The sequence below is a fragment of the Ursus americanus genome, chromosome 21 (assembly GCF_024610735.1).
Source record: "Ursus americanus isolate L20-20 chromosome 21, mUrsAme1.1.p, whole genome shotgun sequence".
Lineage (NCBI taxonomy): Eukaryota > Metazoa > Chordata > Mammalia > Carnivora > Ursidae > Ursus > Ursus americanus.
The window spans coordinates 24,621,938-24,644,608 of NC_142147.1; the positions used below are offsets into that span (position 1 = coordinate 24,621,938).

General features: G+C 36.6%; 1 protein-coding gene and 1 pseudogene across 9 annotated transcripts in view; one reads left to right on the plus strand and one right to left on the minus strand.

The window, feature by feature from the left end:
• ZFHX3 (zinc finger homeobox 3) overlaps positions 1–22,671 on the plus strand; it is a 1,292,716-nt gene that overhangs the window by 132,120 nt on the left and 1,137,925 nt on the right. For 7 of the 9 annotated variants that reach the window (XR_015728051.1, XM_087870546.1, XM_087870551.1 and 4 more), the window contains one exon: positions 6,333–6,456. The exons of 1 other annotated variant lie outside the window; for it this stretch is intronic. The gene's annotated coding sequence lies outside the window, so the exon portion shown is untranslated. Of the gene's footprint in view, positions 1–6,329; positions 6,457–22,671 lie in introns of all 9 variants that reach the window. One more of the 9 variants, XM_087870548.1, reaches the window with a different exon arrangement.
• LOC123796373 (large ribosomal subunit protein eL20 pseudogene) lies at positions 18,310–18,814 on the minus strand (annotated as a pseudogene).

Sequence of the window (22,671 nt, forward strand, 5' to 3'; positions counted from 1 at the left end):
CTCCCAACAAACAGAAGTCCAGGGCTGGATGGCTTCACAGGGGAATTCTACCAAACATTTAAAGAAGAGTTAATACCTATTTTTCTCAAACTATTTAAAAAAATAGAAATGGAAGGAAAACTACCAAATTCATTCTATGAGGCCAGCATTACCCTGATAACAAAACCAGACAAAGTTCTCTTAAAACGAGAACAACAGGCAGATATCCCTGATGAACATGGATGCAAAAATTCTCAACAAAATACTAGCAAATTGAATCCAACAGTAAATTAAAAGAATCATTCACCACAACCAAGTGGGATTTATTCCTGGGCTGGAAGAGTGGTTCAGTGTTTGCAAATCAATCAATCAGTGTGATACACCACATTAATAAAAGACAAGATAAGGACCATATGATCCTTTCAATAGGTGCAGAAAAGGCATTTGACAAAGTACAACATCCATTTGTGATAAAAACCCTCAACAAAGTAGGGATAGAGGGAACATACCTCGGCATAATAAAGGCCATATATGAAAAATCTACTGCTAATATCATCCTCAATGGGGGAAAATTGAGAACTTTTCCTGTACATTCAGGCACAAGACAGGGATGCCACTCTCACCATTGCTATTTAACATAGTACCGGAAGTCCTGGCTTCAGCAATCAGGCAACACAAAGAAATAAAAGGCATTCAGATCAGCAAAGAAGAAGTCAAACTTCCACTGTTCGCAGATGACACAACACTCTATATAGGAAACCCAAAAGACTCCACAAACAATTGCTAGAACTGAAGCATGAATTCAGCAAAGTCACAGGATACAAAATCAGTGTACAGAAATCTATTGCATTTCTTTTTTTTTTTTTTTTAAGATTTTATTTATTTATTTAACAGAGATAGCCAGCAAGAGAGGGAACACAAGCAGGGGGAGTGGGAGAGGAAGAAGCAGGCTCATAGTGGAGGAGCCTGATGTGGGGCTCGATCCCATAACACCAGGATCACGCCCTGAGCTGAAGGCAGGCGCTTAACCGCTGTGCCACCCAGGCGCCCCAGAAATCTATTGCATTTCTATACACCAATAATGATGCAGCAGAAAGAGAAATCAAGGAATCGTTCCCATTTACAATTGCACCCAAAACGATAAGATACCTAGGAATAAACGTAACCAAAGAGGTAAAAGATCTGTACTCTGCAAACTGTAGAACACTGATGAAAGAAATTGAAAATGACACAAAGAAATGGAAAACCATTCCATGCCCATGTATTGGAAGAATAAATATAGTTAAAACGTCTATACTACCCAAAGCAATCTACACATTTAATGCAATCCCTATTAAAATACCACCAGCATTTTTCACAGAGCTAGAATAAATAATCCTGAAATGTGTATGGAACCACAAAAGACCCTGAATAGTCAAAGCAGTCTTGAAAAAGAAAAGCAGAGCTGGGGGCATCACAATTCTGAACTTCACGCTATATTACAAAGCTGCCATCATCAAGACAGAATGGTGCTGGCACAAAAACAGACACATAGATCAATGGAACAGAACAGAAAACCCAGAAATGGACCCACAATTATATGGTGAACTAATCTTCGACAAAGCAGGAAAGACTATCCATTGGAAAAAAGACTGTCTCTTCAACCAATGGTGTCGGGAAAACTGGAGAGCCACATGAAAGGGAATGAAACTGGACCACTTTCTTACACCATACACAAAGATAAATTCAAAGTGGATCAGAGACCTAAATGTGAGGCAGAAAACCATCAAAATCCTAGAGGAGAACACAGGCAGCAAGCAACCACTTTGACATCAGCCATAGCAACTTCTAACTAGACACATCTCCAGAGGCAAGGGAGTCCCCATGATGCCTCTCTCTCTGTTAAATAAATAAACAAACAAACAAATAAATAAATAAATAAATAAATAAATAAATAAATAAATAAAATCTTTTGAAAAAAGAAAAAGGAAAGGAGGGGTGCTTGGGTGGCTCATTCGGTTAAGTGTCTGCCTTTGACTTGGGTCACACGAGCCCCATATCAGGCTCCCTGCTCAAGGGGGAGCCTGCTTCTCCCTCTCCTTCTGCCTGCTGATGCCCCTGCTTATGCTTTTTCTGTCAAATAAATTAAAGAAAAAAATCTTTAAAAAAAAAAAAAAAGGAAAAGAAATATTGCATCTCTTCCTCCTGAGCTTCCTATCCTGAGCTCTCATTTCCAAAACCTAACCAGAAGCCAGCTGATGAGAAGTCTGGGAAACATAGTTTGTGAAGTCTCAGCTCCAGCCAGAGAGGTGTTCTCAATGTTTTCTGGATATTGGTCCTCTGTCACATTTTGTGTCACAGATATCTTCACATTTACAGATCTCTTTGTTTGTTGTTATTTTGCTCTCTTTGTGTCAGCTTCTGATGAATTCTCATATTTAATGTGGTCAATTTTGGATAAATTCTCAATTTTAACAGACAAATTCATCAATCTTTTATCCTTAGGGTTTTTGTGTCCTGCTTGAACAATCCTTCCCTACTTCAAGCTGATGAAAACGATCTCCTATATTAGTTTCCAAAAGCTTTATTATTTTAAAAACTATAGCTTAAAAACTCATTCAGTCTTAAATCAGATAGTGACTTTTATGTATAGTGTGAGGTAGGGGTACAACTTCATTTTTTCCCATATCTATGCCCAGATGTCCCAGCACAATTGACCATAGAATCCATCCTTCCCTCCTCCAGTCTGAATGTGTCACATCTATCATGTGTCAAACATCATCATATATGTGGATCTCCATCTGGGCTCCCATGTGCTCTTCCATAGCCCTGTTCCTGTAACAGCACCAAACTGTTTCAGTTACTATAGTTTCATAAATCTTGATCTTGATAGGCAATTTCCTGAACTTTGTTCTTTGTCTTTAAGAATATTGTGGTTATTCTTGGTCCCTTGCATGGCCATATAAGTAGCTTATTAAATTTCACTAAGAAAAATAAATCCTGGGTGGATTCTAAACAGAATTACATTGACTATAAATCAATTAGAGGAAATGTGACATCTTTACAATATTAAATCTTCTGATCAATAAGCGTGGCGTATCTCTCCATTTGGTTAGGTCCTCTTTAATATCCTTCAGTAAAATTTTGTAATTTTTTTCCATAAAGCTCTTGCATCTTTGTTAGATTTATTCCTCAGTGCTTCATATCGTTGTGCTATTATAAGCATCTTTCTTATTCATTTTCTAAATGTTTGTTACTGGCATGTAGAAATGCAATTGATTTTTGTATATTGATTTTATATTCAGCCACCTTTCTAAACTCCCTTATTAATGCTAATGAATTATCTGTAGATTTCTTGTATTTTCAACATAATCCAAGTTGCCTTCCTTCGCCATTTCAGTCCAATTCCAGGTTATTTTCCTTGCTTGGATATTTCCATCTTGTAATTCTTCCCATCGTAGCACCTATCACATTATTTTGTAATTGTTTTTCTTTCTGTATTTTTCATGGACTGTAGGTTCCTTGACAAGAGGAACTATGCCTGCTCTTTCACTGTTGAATCCCTAGTTCTTCGCACAATACTTGGCACTATTACTCCCTTGATAAATATTTGTTGAACAGATAGAGTCCATTGCTTTCTTACAAAACCCTGTAGGATTTGGTCACTTCTGAAAGTTTAGTTCACTGTCCTGGCCACTGACCAGCGTAGATGCCCACATGTCTGCCTGGTCATGTATCTCAAGAGAAAAGGGGATTGCGATTTTACCAAGGCTATCCTGTGGCAGGTAGGCATATGTACCACATGCAAATGTGAATTATCAAAGTTGGTCAGAATTGAAAGCAGGCTCTGGCACTGCCACTTGTCACCTCTGAAGTGAAATAATGACTAGTCAATGGACCTAGCAAATCTCTCACATCCACATGAATACCACACTGTTTCAATGTGGCTTAGCAAACATCATCTTATACATGAAAGGGAAAGAAAGTCCTATTTGTCAGTTTAAAGAATATTTCCTTTGCTGTGCTAGTTGAGATATTGCAATCTGAGCCTGCCTGTGACTCAGGATTGTCCATTCTAAAGCAGGAGCATTTGTTATCTCTACGGCTGCTTAAGAGCACTTTCTACTGAAAAGAGTGTTTTTGATATGTGCTTCCTAAGAAATTGAACTTTTATACCCTAATGATATAAAAAGACAAAATTACATAATTCTCAAAGCCAAAAGAAATCTCAATTAGTTATTCAAATTCTAACCTATGAGTAGAACATCATCTAAAGTCAGATGTTCAGCAATTGTCAAGGGACAGGATGTCAAATTTTCCATTGTTGGTTCGGTACTTCAACAGTTTCTACTATTAGAGAAGTTATTATTCTTCATTTTGTCTTCCAGGTTCTACCTGGCATTGGACAAACCAGTAAAAGACAATTTAGACCACACGAACTTGTGTCTGTGCTAGAAACACCCAGGTGACACAGGACCAGCTGCCTAGAGTTGGCCTTTTTGCTACTCATTTCCATATCCTGGTCCCATGCTTTAGAATTTGATACATAACTGACTTCTTCATTGATTCCATGACCTATTTGGCCTCTTAGCTTTGGCCAATGGATCCTTGATTTTTTTTCTTTTTCTTTTCTTTTTTTTTTTCTAGTTCTTATCCAACCACAAACTTTTTTCTTTTTTCAAGTTTTAATTTAAGTTCCATTACTTCATATACAGCATTAACATTGGTTTCAAGTGTAGAATTTAGTGATTCAGCACTTATATATAACACCCAGTGCTCATCACAACAAGTGCCCTCCTTAATACCCATCACCCATATAGTCCACCTCCCCACCTCCCCTTCAGCAACCCTCAGTTTGTACTCTATAGTTAAGAGTCTCTTATGGTTTGCCTCTCTCTTTCCCCCAAGCCCACCATGTTCATCTGTTTTGTTTCTTAAATTCCACGTATGAGTGAAATCCGTGGTATTTGTCTTTCTCTGACTTATTTTGCTTAGCATTAATAATACTCTCTAGCTCCATCCATGCCATTGCAAGGGACATTCTGGTCAAGGAAGTAGTATGGCTAGAGGGGAGCAGGGTTAGGTCAGCAAGGTAGCTGTTGGCTCAGATTATGGAGAATCTTATGGGCATCATTGCTTTTATTGAATGAGTGGGGGAGCCACGTCAGGGTTTTGAGCGGTAGCAGTGCTTAACTTATAGTTTGATAAGATTGTTTTGGCTGCCACATTTGAATGGGCTTGGAGAATGACCCATAGTTAGCAAAAAAGTGCACTACTGAGAGAGTACATACAGTATGTGTTTATTTATATAAATACCCAGAGTAGCCAAACTAAACAATATCCTGTTTGAGTAGACACACACAGGTGGTAAGACTATAAAGAAAACAAGGGGAGAAGCAAATCAAGAGTTAGGATGGAGGTTACCTGCAGGGAAGAGCAGGTGATGATGATGTGTGGGGGCCACACAGGGGCTCTAGGTGGCCATGTTCTGTTTCTTTTTTTTTTATTTTTTTATTTTTTAGATTTTTTTTTAAATTTATTTATTTGACAGAGATAGAGACAGCCAGCAAGAGAGGGAACACAAGCAGGGGGAGTGGGAGAGGAAGAAGCAGGCTCCCAGTGGAGGAGCCTGATGTGGGGCTCCATGTTCTGTTTCTTTATCTGAGTGGGATTTTTACTGACAGTCACTTGATTAATACTTTTACTTTTAAGGATATGTTCTAGACATATATCTCATACACCATAATAAAAATGAAAAGAGAAAAGGAAAAACCTTTCTCTTAGTAATAGCTTCAACCGTTTCACTGTTTTATACAAGTTGTTTTTCTAGATTAAGACAAAAATTCAAGTTGTGCTTAAATATCTGAGAAATTAAAGAGAAAGAAAATTATTATATTTGAGTGTGAGTTGTCCCTGATAGGTATGCATCAACTTTTGGCTCTTAAAATTATACGATGAAACAGAGAATTGGAAGTCTGCCAATGTATTATTAGGCCAAAAAATCTCCAATTTAGATAAACATGCTTATCAGTCAGGAAGTATTTTTCAACACCTGTTACAGGTGCAAGGACGTTTGGGAGTCCAGTGGAATATTTAATCTTGTTAACAAGATGAGATCAATATACCAACAATTAATTACCTGAGACGTCGTATTAATTGCTAAGTTGTGTGGCACTAGATAAAAAGTGCTGACAGTAACATCTGTGAATTCCAGATGTAGTGCACAGATAGAGTCCATGTCTTTATTTTAGAATCAATAGTCACCTGAGTATAGAATTTCATAGTCCGTTTTTATTACCACATTAACAGAAAAAATTATACAATTTGTTATGCATTTAAATGAATACCTAGTATCTGTTTTTTTCTTTAAGTAGGCTCCATGCCCAGTGCAGAGCCCAATGTGGGGCTTGAACTCATGACCCTGAGATCAAGACCTGAGCCAAGATCAAGAGTTGGATGCTTAACGGACTGAGCCACCCAGGCGCCACCGAATCCCTGGTATCTTTGATATTTAATGATTTCACAAACACTTAAGCCAGCACATTCAGCATTCCCTTTATGATTCTTCATCTGCCTAGAATATTCCCATGTTTCTCTTTCCATATTAGATAGGTACAAAACAGCCTTTGAAAAGTGGACTGTTTTTTCTGCTTTGGTATTTCATATAGCCTTTGGTGTGAATGAGATTAAGTATTCTAGCTTGAAACACCCCCTGCTGGACTGTATACAGTATAAGTAATCAGGAAATAATGAATACTACAACTTCAGGAGTTTTTAATTTTTGTTAATTATTTCAATAAGAACTTAAAAACTAGTAATTGGCAGTTTTTTTCATTAACCAAATTAAAGGAAGTATTTCAAGTTACTTCTGGGGACTTTATGTTTAGTAGTGCTTTGCTAGCTTTTGAGATTTTAATGAAATATATTAACATAACATACTATCTTTAAAATATAGTAATAAAGTTAATATATTTGCTGATTCATGCATATATATCATTTAGTGTTGATAATTTCCCTTTGGAGCTCTGGAAAGGAAAATTGTTTTAAACTTTTGTAGCCAAATGCACTCTGATTTTAGATGTCCACAGCTGACAAGATCTAAGAACAAAATTGGCTGCGCTAACTGCCTGATACAGTTCTATTACATAAATACATACGGAGAAACAAAAAGTTTTGTCTTTGTGCAATGCTTTGATGTATGGCTATAGCCCAAAATAAATGGTGTATTTCAGTGAACTATTGAAAAGTCTGACTTTACTGTAATTGTGACTTTGTTCTCTGTTATATATTGAGTCTTGAAATATTTTATCTTTGGAAGCATTTGCATATGCTTGAAAACAGATTAGTAGGCTGTTTTTGCTAAATTGTAACCATTGTCCTTTCCCAATTCTGGTCACCCCATCCTCCCAAGCTGTATTAATATTGAGTATTATCCAGGAGGTAAAGTGAAAATGAGGAAAGTATGGCCACAGAGGTGTGTGTTTATCTTTTGCTTTATTTTATTTGACATTGTTTTGGCCTTAAGCAAAAAGAGGAAATTTGTTTTTGTGATTCACTTGCTTATATAAAGGAAGAACAACCTCTTGGCTTTTTTTTTTTTTTTTTTTTAAAGAAAGACATCTTTAATAATTCTCTTTTAGGATTTCTTCAAGGTATGACATATACCCTAGATTAAAGGCATTCGTATAGTCAGCAGGAATCTAGCCTCAGTTCATATTAATGCCTCTAAGAGTCGATTCTCTGCCAATACTATTCCTAGGGATGAAATTAATAGCAAGTTGCAACAGCTCATGAATGTCAGAATAACTGGCCATCTGAGTGTCAGGAGTTGGTTGGAGCCATGTCTCTTTGGGGATTTTAAATATTTTGAAGGATTTATGGAAACTTGAATCAGTCTAAATTTGACTCCCTCCATGCCCCTCCCACCGTGCCATTGTTCTCATTGGGAAATTTAAACTACAAATTCTGTTCTGCGTTTAAGTAGGTATTCCTTGGAGTGTACCAAAGTGAGTAGCAATTATGTTGGAAATAGGTGTGTGGGAATATAGTTTAGGAAGACTGCAGTATGCCCCAAGGTAATGATGTTTGGATAGATTGAAATTCAGTTAGAATGGAGGGTTCTTTGGCACCCTTCCAAAGGCTGCCCTTCTGATTTTCAGCTGTTTGAGGTATTTGATAGGGAGGTACTATTAAAATTTACTTATTAAATAAGCACTTTCAATTCTGTTATGGTTCCTGAATGTTTCATTTGTATTAATCAGGCCTGGTTAATATTTTTTACTTTGTATAGGCTGAGAGTTCCTTACTGATCTCCTTGTGGGTAAGGATAGTGTCACTTCCGTTATGTGTCCCTAGGGTGCTCAATAATATTTGCAGAATGTCAGGTCAAGTGAGAATGCCCATTGGCTTAAGGTTAAACTTGCTTTCCCATTTTAATGTAACTACTACTAAAATAATTGTCCCCTTCTTCTTCCTTTATCTCAAAAAAAAAAAAAGGCATTGAGGATTTCTGTTAAATTTTCACAAATAATACTACCCATGCTGTTGGCTAGGTTGTATATAATAATCTCAACTGGGAAGAGTTTCATGTTTGAAGCAATGGAGTTCTATGTTAGGCATTTGCCTGTGTGTTTTCAGACTCATTCTGTGCTCTTACCCTTTACTTCTCTGTATTATACGGCCAACACTTGCAAATTGTTTCTCAAGTTCCCTTACTAACTGGTTTCCAGATAGGCTTGGCCAATGTGAAAAGAATGGTGGGTAGGTGGAAGGGAGAAGCCAGAGCATGTCTTCCTGTCACCTTCTGCTTTAGGATGAGTGACTAGCAGAGGCTCTATCTCCCCCTTATCCCAGCTTCCACCTCACAGCCCCTTCCACACTGGCTCCAGTTTTTATGGGGGTTCTGGCTCCTGAGATTTGGAAAAGCACCTTTTCCTTTTATTCCTCTTGCCCAAGTGGTGATAGTGTCTCCTTTTTCTTTCCTTCTTTTTTCCTTTTCCCCTTTTTCTTTTTTCTTTTCTTTTCTTTTCTTTTCTTTTCTTTTCTTTTCTTTTCTTTTCTTTTCTTTATTCTAATTGAAGTGTAATGCATATATCATAAAATTAACTCTTTCAAAGTGTACAATTCATTGGGTTTTAGTATATTCACAAACTTCTGCAGCCATCACCACTGTGTAATTCTAGAATATTTTCATCACCCCAGGAAGAAACTTTGTACCCATTAGTGGTCACGCCCCATCTTCCTGTCATCACAGCCTCTGGCAACTACTGATCTACTTTCTGTCTCTCTGGATCTACCAGTTCTGCACACTTCATAGAAATGGAATTCTACACCATATGGCCTTTTGTGACTGGCTTTTTTCACTTAGCATAATGTCTTCAAGGTTCATCCATGTTGTAGCATATATCACTAGTTGATATTTATGATGGAGTAGTCTACTGTATGGACATACCATATTTTGTTTATTAATTAATGAAGATTTGGATGGTTTCCATTTTTTGGCTGTTACATCAGTAATGCTGCTATGAATATTTATGTACCTGTTTTTGTGTGAACCTATATTTTCAATTCTTGGGTTGCAGTTCTCAATTCTCTTGAGCAAAACAGGATTTATCTAGCAGTAGAATGACTGGGTCATATGGTAACTCTGTGTTGAACCTTTTGAAGAACTGGACAGTGGCGTCTTTCTGTTGCAAATCTTTGTCTTAATCTCCTTGTCTTCTCTTTGCTTTTGGCTTTTCCAGCTCCTTTAGAACTAGTTCCCTGTATAAAATATCCTTTATTGAAACACCTGGCATGAACTCTATTTCCTTGACTGAATCCTGACTGTGATGGTTTTCCTTATATTATGCATGGAAGTCAAAGCTATATTTCTTCCTATTTCTTCTCTTTTGCATAAAAAATAAAGAAACCACAAAGTTATTAGCATTGTCAGGGAACGGAGTATCTGGTTAATTAGATTCTGCAACTTAAGTAATTTGATGCCATCCCTAACCTTGTGACAGTTCTTTTGAACCTGTTTTATTTCCCCAGCAGTCCCCATCTCTGTGTATAAGTAGTTTATTTGGAAAGGGATTCCAAGATACTTTAGGAGAGGAAGAGGGAAGTGAGATAGGGGAGGGAAGAAGCCAGTACGAGGTGGATTGATGAGTAGGTGACTCTTGAGGGCAATTGGGGTGCAGTCCTGCTAAAGAACTTTGAGAAATTATACAGAGCATGTCCTAGAGTTGTTCCACCTGAGAAACATGGAGGCTGGGGTATCTCTTCACTGTATTTAATTTGTCATTGGTTGAGGGCTGCTCCTCAGAGAATTTTAATTCCCCAAACACTTTAGGTGTGGTATTGTGACCAGAGAAAGCCCACAGGCAGTGACCCAGGTACTTGTCGTAAGAGGAGCTGTGTGACTTGTGTGTGTGTGTGTGTGTGTGCGCGCGCGCGCGCTCTTGAGCTTCCATATGCATGTTGGCAGGGGCTGGGGGAGAGGATCTGTAAACTCTTTGAAGGTAGACCTTGCATTTGTATGTTTAAATTTTACTTGTGAATAATAATTAGTTGATTTTATGCATTCATGAAAGAAACTGCCAAGAGAAAGAAGCTTCCTGAATCTTAGGTGGGAACTGTCACCTATGTTTACATTAGAACTCTATTTTCAGGTATTAGTTCATGTCATGTTTAGAAAGAATCACAAATCTTCAATTTGTAACCAGACCATCCAGCCGCACTGTCAGCACACCTTGAAAGAAGCCCCATAGAAATACAAAGTGAAACTTTCCTTGATGCCTTTAGCTGCCTAGAAGGGAGAATAAAACCTAGAAGGGAAATTAAAATCTTACCCCCCAAATTTTCATAGACACAAAGCTGAATGCTTCAGAAGTTCAAAAGCAAAGACAAGTATTGAAAAAGAAAAGATTGATTAAAAACCAGCAAGCTGTAGGAGTTTCTTAAAACAATGGACCAATAGACAGGACATGTTTAAATAAAAAAAGCAGTGATAAAAATGGAAATGAGTAGCTTCCTGTGGATCTCTTAGCCAGCAGAAAAAATTTAGATGCAATCAATTCTCCTTCCCCGGACTAAAGCTGTGTTTTCATTAGGTTGAAAGCAAAGTGATCGGAAAGTGGAGAGTGTTAAGAGTTATTGAGAAATGACTTGTAAATGGGTTAAAGCAACTGGCAGTTGGTGAGCTTCTCTCCTGTTTTTTGAATTTAGCCCAAGGGTCCCTCGGGGCAGGATTGGCTAGATCTAAACCATGTTAAAGACTTTTGGTTATCCTGCCCCTCCAAACAGGCCTTGGCAATCACTGTTATATAAGTTAATTATAGACACTTCACTATCCCTGCCTTGATCCCTACATTCTGGAGCAGGAAATGGCATTTAATCATATCTGACATAGTTCGTCTCCCCATTCAGAAAGTGACAGCAATGTATACTTCACATGTAGCATCCTATGCCATCTATTTAATGCCTTCAACTCCGTTCCGCATAATCTTGCCTGTTTTGTTCATGGGTGGTGTAAACTTGAGCCAATCTCATCACTTCTTGGAACCCCACTCTCCCCGGCTGTCAAGTGCAGATAATAGCAGTAGCTCCTTCGGAGCTGCTGGGAGAGCAACATGAGAACACTTGAGTGCTAGTAGCTTCCTGCGGTGGCTAGACCCAGTAGTGCTGAACAGGATGGTCGCAGCTGGGATTACACGGAGTCTTTTTGCTCCATTCATCTGTTCAACAATACTGAAAGCCTCGTCTGAAAACCTGGTTTTGAACCCACCTAAAGAACCCCTCTCAAGAACTTACCACCAGTATTGTGAAAGTTCTGAAGAGACACTTGAAAGACTTGCTAAAAAGTCCTCTTAGGAGTTTTCTCAAATTGTGAGGCAGGGTGAATGTATGGTGAGTCGTTCTTCCGTTATTTCTCTGGTATTACCAAATAAATGCGTATATTTGAAATAACAGCTGAAGTAGAATAGGTTCTGGTGCTGTGGGCAAAAGATTGTTGAGCAGAGGTGATTTTTAGCATTTCGGTGAGGAATTGATTCTCAGTATGCAACTGTTGGAGTAAGGGGGGTTAAGTTTCTTCGGCTCTTTACAATTATATGCGTATTAAATCAGGATTTTCTGTGGCCCTGAAGGGAGAATTGTCTTGTTGGTGTGGATCTTCATCTTTTTAAACCCAGTGAAGATGAGCCAAATCTCCTTTATTATAAGGAGTCATCAGAGAGTTCCTTTCTCATCACTGAGGGACCTATTTTCAGGTTTTTATAAACCAATCGGATTTGTTTTGGATATTTCATTGTTAAGGGTTTTCCTTAAATTTTTTTATGGATACCTTAGAGTAATGGCAAGCAAGATTTTCATTTATAGTAGTGATACGATGGTTCCTTTTGAAATGTATGTAAGTTAAAAAGGAAAGGTGACATAATAACATTTAAAATATAAAGTAGTAAAATAGAAGAGTGGGTGGCTCACAGGTATGACAAAAATTGTGAATAATGGTATATAACAGCTGAAGTTTGGGAACATGGGCCTTACTGCATCCAAACTCCTCAGCACGGCTTCTGTACTGAGTTGAATGATGTGCTCCACACTATCTGGAGCCTCAGAATGTGAGAGAAATAGAGTCTTTGCAGGTGTAATTATTTAGGATGAAGTCACATTGAATTAGCATGGGTTGTGAATCCAATGACTGGTGTTTTTATCAGAAAACCATGTGATAACAGAGGCAGAAACTGGAATATGCCACTGCAAGCCAAGGAATGCTGGGATTGCCAGCACCCACCGGAAGCTAGGAGAGGTACAAAAGAGATTTCCCCTCAGAACCTCCAAAAGGAAGAACTTTGTTGACACTTTGATTTCTGACTGCTGGCCTCCAGAACTTCAAAAGAGTAATTTCTGTTATTTTAAGGCCCTGAGTTTGTGGTGATTTGTTACAGCAGCTTGTAGGAAACGAATTCAGCCTCCCTTCCCCATCCTGCTCATCCTTGATATTTCTTGAAGATGCATGATGCTTCCAGATTTCTGTTCTGGACCTTTTTGTTTGTCTGGAATGTACCTTCTGCTGTCCTTCTGCTGCTTCTCTCCCACTGCCTAGTGAATTGTGTGTAGGTTCTGCTCTAATTAACTGCCTCAGAATCTTTCCTCCTCATCTTCCCGCTTCATCTGTGCACACTCAGCCTTTCACTTCTCACACTGTTGTATTTTCTCTTCCCACATGTGATGTATAGTTTGTTGTTCAGTGTCTGCATCTCAGTTCATCCATGAACTTCCTGGGGGTTGGCCTGTTTTTCTGTTCCTGTACCTTGGGATGTGATGGGCACATAATTGATTTACATTAAATATTTGTTTAATTAATGAAAATTTCTCTTTTTGCTTCTGTCTTTTTAAATCATTTCAAAGCTTTTTTAAATTCTCTTTAGAAAATGTGTGTAAAAAATGAATGTTACTTTGGCTGTCAAAACAGGCCATGGTGAGATCAAAAGTAAAGTCTTCTTGCCCTTGCTGTTTGAAACTGCTACTTAAAATTTGTTTAATTTAGAACTTGTTTTATGAAGATAAATGACAGTCTAAAAGGAATAAATGAGTAAATAACTGTCTTGAAATTCTGGAGAGTGAAAGCTTCGGTGACTTCACTGAAGGCCATTAAGAGTAAGGTCACTGTCAGCAAATCAGAGAAATATTTCCATCTAATTAATTGAGGTGAGTTCATAGTATTAAAGACCTGAAAAGCTTTTATGCCCAGAATTATTCTTCATGCCGCCTTCCACAGTGTGTGGGAAATAGGTTAGGGAGAAAACTTGTGGGAAGAGGTAGAGAACTTTTTTAAATTCTGTAAGCAGTTGATGATAAGACAGCTAAGTCATTGAAGGACCTAGAAAAGGTTGTCCTTTAAGGAAAGAAATAGAATTACAAAGGGGGAAGACCAAGTATTTCAAGGATTCTGTGTCTATTGAATTCTTGTGTGTTTTTAGAACTATTTTCTGTCATGACATTATTGACCACTAGTTAGGGTAATCTGTTGTTTGCAAAAGGGGAGAAATACCCTGACTCCATCAGGTTCTTAAAGTATAAATCAAATCCCCGTGAGGTTATGAATTTGAAAAGGCTGATTGTAGTTGTGTTTTTAAATATCAGTTCTATGTAGGCAAAGAAAAAATATTAGTGAAGTGGCTTTCGGTAATAAATTAAGGTTGCCTGAAAGTGAGATTTAAGTTACAAGTTGTTCATGTCTGGTCTTTGCCAGAGAAAGCTTTTTTACAAACGTTCTTTTTTCTGTAGGAAAGAAAAAATCACCCCTCTACCAGAGGTGTTCTTGCTGCTTTTACTGTCTGGGTCCCTTTTTGTCGTTCCTGCCCAGTGAAATTGCAGTTGCCCTGCAAAGACACTCTGAAAATGGAGCTCTCCCTTCTACTTTGGGGGGTGATGCTCATCTCTAACATTCTCTGAAATTCCTAACAGAGACACCCTGATGAGAATGTGTTAAGAGAGGAAAGAATTTGATGAGCAGCTCTGACAGTTAGAGGCTACAGATAAATATAGTTGATAGCAGTTTTAGATTCTGTTTTAGTTACCTATTGCCTAAACTTTCAAAAAATATATATTTTTTTCTGATGTTTCTGTGGATCAACTGGGCTAACTTAGTTGGGTGCTTCTTCTACCTCATAGGATGTCAACAACTGGGATTACTCAGTTGGTTGCATTCATTTGGCAACTTGGCTGGGGTGGAAGTTCCAAGAAAGCTTCACTCAAATGTCTCATGCTTTGCTGCTTCTCCACAAATTCTTTCATGTGGCTGGCTTGGGCCTCCTTATGGCATAGTGGTCTCAGATTAGTCAGAATTCTTACACTGCAGCTTACATTTCAAGGGGGACAGCAGCAGCCTGATAGTGTCACTTCCACCTGAGTTGCAACCCAAATTCAAGGGAAGGGAAGTAGACTCCCTTTCTCAATGGAGAGAATGGCTTGTTCATACAGGGAGGGAAATAATTCATGGCAGCTATCTTGGGAGAATACCTGCCACAGCCTCACGATTCACTTTAAATTAGCACTATTAACTTTGTAAATCAGATTTTTTCATGTATCTTCAGCTCTCTTGATAAGAACAATCATCCGTTTACTTGCCAGTTCCAACCAGCATTTTCTGGTCCTTTAGGAAACGTGGTTCTAATTATTCTTAGTATTTGGTACTATTAAGTTAGGCCTTACTGTGTGCTCAGCACTGAGTTTAGTTCTTTATGTATATGAGCAAGTCCTTAAAGCAGCCCTGTAAGGAAGGTATTATCTATTATCTCTGTTTTCTTGAGTCTAAAAAACTGAGGTTTTGAGCAAGTAAGAAACTTGCCCAAGTTCTCAGAACTTACAATATAATAGAGCCAGCTTTGAAAACATAGAGGTTTCTGATTTCAAAGTTGGTGCTTTTGTACTGAAATATGATAATTCTTTTTTAGGTGCATTATGAAATTTCTATTTAAAACTGCTGTCAAATCCATCTGCACTAGAATTGTTGACTTCCCTGAATCCTGCTCACAGAATTTCCCTGAAATAGATGCTCCTGTTCTTGGCATACAGACTAGGACAAAGGTCTGTGAGATGATTCCATTAACAGATCCTCCCCCCAACCTTTCTGATTTATGGCTTCTCTAACAGCAGACATATTTTTTGGGACTTTGTCAGTTCCTTTGTACCACCCCTCGAAATCTCTTTTTTCATGTTCATATACTACTCACCTGAGCGGCATGGAAGACATTTCTACATCCCCAGGTCTTACTATTTTCTTGTCTAATATTAGCATATCTTAATTACATATTCATTGCTGAAGTCTTAGACTGTAGCTGTCCAGACTGCAGAGAATTTTTTCAGTAGGTTAAACAAAGATGAGACTGGCTTTTACTATTTTGAGTGTTAGATTCTTGTCATGTTCTCTTGTGAACTTTACAGTCTGTTAAATTTTCTACTACATTCCTTTAGGCTATTAGTACTTTCCAAGCCTTTCTATATTTCACTTTAATGTTAATATTTTATCTTTCTGTTCATGAATTTACTGTTCACCATCATTAAAAATAGTTAAATTGCTCAGTCTTAGGCATGGATTTTTATTGTAACTCTTGAATTCCTTGAACTTTTTTTTGTGGTAAAAACGATAAGTATATCCAGAAATTGGTCAGATTTGGGTGCTGGTTTAAATATGGTAATTTTTCTGTTATTTTTCAGAGAGGACACAGAGATAGAACTAGAAATGACCATAAAAAATTGACTTCCACCTTTTTGAACCGTGAGTACAAGAGTTGGGGGAGTCATGATGACACCAACTTTAATTTTGATGCCAAAGTGAAGATTTTCATTCAAGGTTGAAATCGATACTGCATCTAAGACCTCAGATACTGGATGAACTTCCTGATTGTAACTCTAGTTACCTGCATTGTCTTAGAAGTTTTTTATTCTAAGAAATACAGTGCAGAAATAAAGCCATAAATTTTGATATGTTGTGTTTTCATTTTTAACTCAAAATATTTTGTAATATCTGTTTCATTTCTTCCTTTACCCATGGATTACACCATGGAGGTATGTTATTTAATTTCCAAATATTTGGGGATTTTTCTCCTACTGATTTCTAATTTAATTTCAGTGTGATTAGAGAATATACTTTGTGTGACTTGAATACTTTTTAACTTTTTTGAGACTTCTTTTATGGCCCCCAATATAGTCTATCTTATGTAGAGTATAGGCATGTGAAATGCATGTATATTTTGCTGTCTCTGGGTGGAGTAGTGTATGAATGCTAATTAAATCAAGTTGGTTAATAGTGTTTTTATATCTTCTGTCTTTACGGATTTTCTACTTGCTCTATCATTTGAGATGGGTGGAAATCTTAGAGTATAATCATGGATTTGTCTAATTCTCTTTGCAGTTCTATGCTTCATGTATTTTGAATCTCTATTATTAGGTGCATAAATATTTATGACTTTTATGTCTTCTTCCTGAAGCAACCCCTTTATCATTATGATATGACTTTTCTTTCCTTTTTTTAAATATTTATTTTAGGAAGAGAGAGAGAAAGAGAGAGAGAGAGTTGGAGGAGGGGAAGAGGGACAGGGAGAGGCTGAGTGCAGAGCCCAATGTGGGGCTCAGTCTCATGACCTTGAGATCATGACCTGAGCTGAAATCAAGAGTTGGACGCTTAATGGACTGAGCCACCCAAGTGCCCTGATATGACTTTTCTTTTATCCCTGACAATCTTTGTTCTGAAATCTACTTTGTTTCATATTAATACAGCCACTTCTACTTTTTTCTCAATTTTTACACAGAATATTATTTTCATCTTTTTTACTTTTTTCAGAAAAAGTTGCAGCAGCATAGAGTTTGGTGTTGCTTCTTTTTTCTCCTAATCTGATAAGCTCTAGCTTTTAATTGGGGTTTTTAGACCATTTACATTTAATGTGGTTGTTGATATGATTGTATTGAAGTCTACCATCTTGTTATTTGTTTTCTGTATGTCCCTTCTGTTTTGTTTCCTTTATCCTCTTTTCTTTCTTTTAGATTAGTTTATTATTTTTATGATTCTATTTTGTCTCCTTTGTTGTCTTATAAGTTAAAACTGTTATGTTATTTTATTGGTTGCTTTGGGGTGTATATTATACAGCTTTAACATATCACAGTCAACCTTCAAGTGATATTGTGCACTTGCAGTATAAGAACCTTACAATAGTATATACTTTCATTTCTTCTTTTTCTGCTGGCTTTTAAACTATTGTCAACATATTTCATTTTTATGTATGTTCACATTCCTACAGTACATTGCTCTTATTTTTGTTTCAAACAGTTGATAATCTTTTAAAGAGATTAAAATTAAAAAGCAAGTTTTTATATTTACCTTTGTAATTTCTATTTCCAGTGCTTTCCCTTTGTGTACATTGAGGTTTCCAACTGGTATCATTTTCATTCTGTTTGGGACACTTACTTTACTTCTTGTATTTCAGGTATACTAGTGATTGATTCTTTCAGTTTTTGTCTGGAGAAGGTCTTTATTTCACCTTCATTTTTAAAATCTATTTTCCTGTTTTTTCCTTTCTCCCATTTAGTATTTTAAAGATCTCAGTACACTATTTTGTAGCTTATGTTGTCTTTAATTTGCAATCTGCTGTCCTCTTTATCTTTATTCCTCTGCACATAACATGTCTCTATGTTCCCCCTGTAGTTGTTTTTCATATTTTTTCTTTCTCACTGACTTTAAGCTTTTTGATTATGATGTGCCTTAGTTTTCTTCATGTTTTTTGTGCTTGGGGTTCATGAAGATTCTTGGATTTTTTTGTCCCTATGAGTTTATTTGGGCAGATATGAGGATGGGGGAGGGCTTTGCATCTAAAAGAAGGTGTTGGGGCTTTTGGCAGTGAAGCTTGGTCTGTGCTGTCAATTCATGATCTGTGGGGGCGGCAGGAACTCGATCTTGGAGTTGTGGAACTGCTTGACCACTGACTGGCCATGATCTTTTCCATGTTTATGATCTGGGTTGGATGGGCCTATGTGCTGTACTGGGCCCCCATGTCATGATAGCCCTGAGTGACAGTACCCACAGTGGTCAGATCCCTGTATACCCAGTACATATGGCTGCCACTGTAGGAATTGTAGAACAGTTAGATGCCAATGTTCTTTACCTGCAGGGGAGATTTCTTAAATACCTGCCCACAGTAGACCATTTTTTCTGAAAACTTCTTCAGCTGAGACAGAATGTACCAGAAGCAGGACTTGGCAATGGCATGATTAGGTACAAAGATTGGCATGTGGTAAAGTGTAGTGAGTAGCATTTGGGAGTGAGTAGGAAGTACTCCATCATCTTATATTTTTGCAGTATCCCTGAGGCCTTCATGGTGCTCTATCTCTGGTTGCTGCCACCCACAAAACTAGCTTATGGTTTCAACAAACTTGGACTGTTTTCAGCCATTATTTCTTTAAATATGTATTGTCCTTCCATTCTTTCAGGGATGCCAGATACATTGTATTTGGCCATATGAGTTTGCCCCATGGTTCACTGATGCTTTGTTAATTCTTTTTCCTGTCTTTATTTCTATCTGTGTTTCATTTTGGATAGCTCCTATTGTTATGTCTTGTAGTTTACCAATCTTTTTTTCTGTTTTGTCTAATCTCTTGTTAGACAAATCTCCGTACAATATATTTTTCATTTCACACATTGTAGTTTTCATCTTTAGATGTTCATTTGTGTCTTTTTATTTCTTTATTTTTAAAAAAGACTTATTTCTTTACTTCAGAGAGAGAGAAAGAGTGCGCATGGCAGGGGAGGGGCAGAGGGAGAGGGAGAAAGAGGATCTCAAGCAGACTCTCCACTGAGTGTGGAACCTGATGTGAGGCTCAATCTCAGGACCTTGAGATTATGACCTGAGCTGAAATCAAGAGCCAGCTGAGCCAACCTAGGTGCCCCCAATTGTATCTTTTAAAAATATCTTCCATGTCTCCATTTGGCATGTTCACTCTTTCTCTACCATTTTCCCTTTATAATTCTGTCAGTTTTTTTTATGTTTTGAAGCCATATTATGTTAGGAACATACAAGTTAATACTATGCGTGTGTGTATGCATGTGTGTATTCATGTGTGCATACATGCACTGTGTGTGTGTATATGAAGTTATATATATAAATATTTTTCTATATCTAAATATTTAATGTAAATAATTATATGTAATATATATTTATATTCCTGCATATAAATATATATTCTTTTCATATATGTTAATGTATATAAATCCTATATTTTTATGTATACATCTGATGATTTTTCCACTTAAGTCTTTCTGCTTTATTTTCTACTTTGATACTAAAATTAATAAAAAATCTTTAAAATTACTACACCACCAGTTGTCTTCTAGTCAGTATTTGCCTAACAAATCTGTTTCTACATTTTTATTTTCAGTCTTTCAAGGCTCATATTTTTTTATGTGTATCTCTTGTAAGCACCTTAGAACTGAATTTTATTTTGTTTATTTTTGCATTCTTTGAATTAGAAATTTTAATCTGTTTCCAGAATTTGCTCTTAATCATCACAAGAAATCAAGGAGTTACATGATAGCTAACATGGGAGGAAGCACAGATGTTTAAGAACCCTTTTACAAAGGTCTTGGTCATGGGCCTCAATTTTGATGGATTTTCTGACTTCCTTTCTCAAGTAGAGGCTGGAATTCCAGCAGCTTCTATGAAATCATCTTTCTTCCTGCATTTGGGCCGAAGATACTGATAGAGAAAAATGACCTTACTTTCCTAAAGTGGGAGACTATACTCAAGGTACTCTTCTGGTCTCTTGTCTCACACAGGAACTGGTCTCTTAAAGCATTTATGCATGGTATTATTTTGTATTCTGGTTGAAAGTTAATTTTAAATAATGTCAATCTTTTAAAAAAAAAGCCACTTATTTCTTAGTGTTTCAGTTTTCTAATTGTCTCCATATTTAGTTTATGAAGTTGCTCCTTTTAAGATGGTCGTGAGTTTACTGATCAGTGTTAGGGTGAAAAAAAATTTTTTTTTATTCTAATGGACCATACACTGTTAAGGGTCGTTTATGATGAATACAAGGTAACATGTCTATTACATAAAAATAAAATAATTGTTTTTGTAAAATGAATTGGAAGATGTGGCATAATTAGACAGTGGGCATTTGTATTCTCCTATTATCGCTTTAGAGCTGCAAAAAAATGGAAGTAATTTATTTCATCTTGGTAATGCTCCTTCTTTCTGGTCCAACAATTTATCAGAAATGTTAATCCAGCAAGCAGTAAGTCGGGGTGGGGGGGAGAAGAGGAGAGAGGGGATTTAAAATTAGCCTGGAAATATTGCACAACTCATTAAAAATGTAATCATGCGTAAAATGAGATCAATGAAAATTTATCTAAAAGTGCAAGGAAAAGGCATTTTCTAGTATGATACTGGATTTAATAGACTGGATTTTAATTTAGTCAGTTAGCTACAAAAAAATCCCTCCAGGCTAAATAAAACAGTTTTCCCTCCCAGTTATTGTACAGACAGCTAATTTTCAGACCCCTTCCTTCTGATATTCAATCTTATCTCTTGCTGGATATGGGTTTCAGTATATTGCAGAATTTGTTTTCTTTACATTTTCCATTACTGCTTTCATTTGCATGATAAATGATTAGAAGTAGAAACAGGGAAAAAAAACCCATGCAGAACATTTCTTTATTAATTTTGTTTAAATTAGAGTATCTTTCTTATTCCCCCTTCCACTGCCCTATTTAACAACCAGTGTATCTGAGAGTTATTTTAATATTTCATTGTACAGTTAGAGAAATGGGGTACATACTTTTTACTTTATTATGTAACATTTGTCTTTGTTCTTGTGTTTGTAGTTTACATTTTGGTTCCTATCTTGCACTGTTAATGATAATGATGAATTTTTTCTTAAAAGAAACCCTCGTATTTAAGCTGAGCCTGGGATTCAGACTTTAAAATATGTTGACATTGACTTAGGGGTTTGAAGATTTATTCTGCAAATGCTATCCTCATGATTCTTAATAAATAGGGTCTGTAAAATTGGGCTTTATTTAAGGCTTCTGCCCCTTCTATCTTAGCAGTTTTTCTAGCTTGATAATTTAGAAATCTGATATTATATCACTAAGCACATCAGTGAAAATCATCTAATGCCTTACTTTCCCCCAGATTCTGTATGGTTAAAAAAAAAAAAACAACTCTACCTTTATCAATAAAAACTTTCGTAGGCAAAACTTGCCTGAGCAAAAATTATGTAAGCTAAATAAATGGTTCCTGCAAAATTTGTCTGTAAGAGAAGAATCCAATGTGATCATTTTAAGGTAATTCACATAGATGACTTTTCTTTCTCTACTATACAAATTTTATATAAATACTCTCATGTTGTAAAAAAAACCAATTATACAGTACAGTTAATTGAGCGTTCCCTTGATCATTCATCTTATCCACTCTCTTCTGTAATAGTAACCCACTGGCCAACAGCTATCTTTCCTGATATTTTTCTCTGTAAAATAGATATGTACCTGTAGAAATATATGAGTTTTAATTTTTGTGAGATTATTCTAACATAAAAGATATATTGCCATTGTAATTTTTGTCTGCATGTAAAAATTTTTAACATTATTAATACATTATTAATACATTAATATTGCATCTTGAAAATTTTTCTGTTTCAGTACTTACAACTCTGTTTATTCTGTTGAACTGTTGCATAATATTCCATAGCATGAAGCTAGAAAGATCTGGTAAGGACAAAGTATCCATCAATAGGGGAATGTTAACCATGACAAACTATGGTGCAATAAAAACCTTTGTGCATATCTCTATGCACAGGGTAAATGTTTCTTTGGGGAAGATAACAAGAAATAGAGCAAGGTTGATGAGTGCATTTCAGTTTTTCTGAATACTGTCTTACCTGAATCCTACAGGTTTTGCAGTGGTGTCGTCATTATTTTTAAATTATAGGTTCTATATTGATTTTTCTCTTAGAGGAGTTATTGTCAAGGGGGTTTTACAGTTTCTAAGTCCACAAATTTTTTTTTTTTTGGCTATCGTTTTGATGATGAATCTAATTTCATTTCATTGGCTCCAATCAATATGGCTTATATGATTTCTGCTTTATAGGAGTTGATGAGATTTTTTCTTCATTACCTAATATGTGATCAATTTTCTTTTGTGAGTGTCCCTGACTTTTTGAGAAGAATGTTCTTTAATG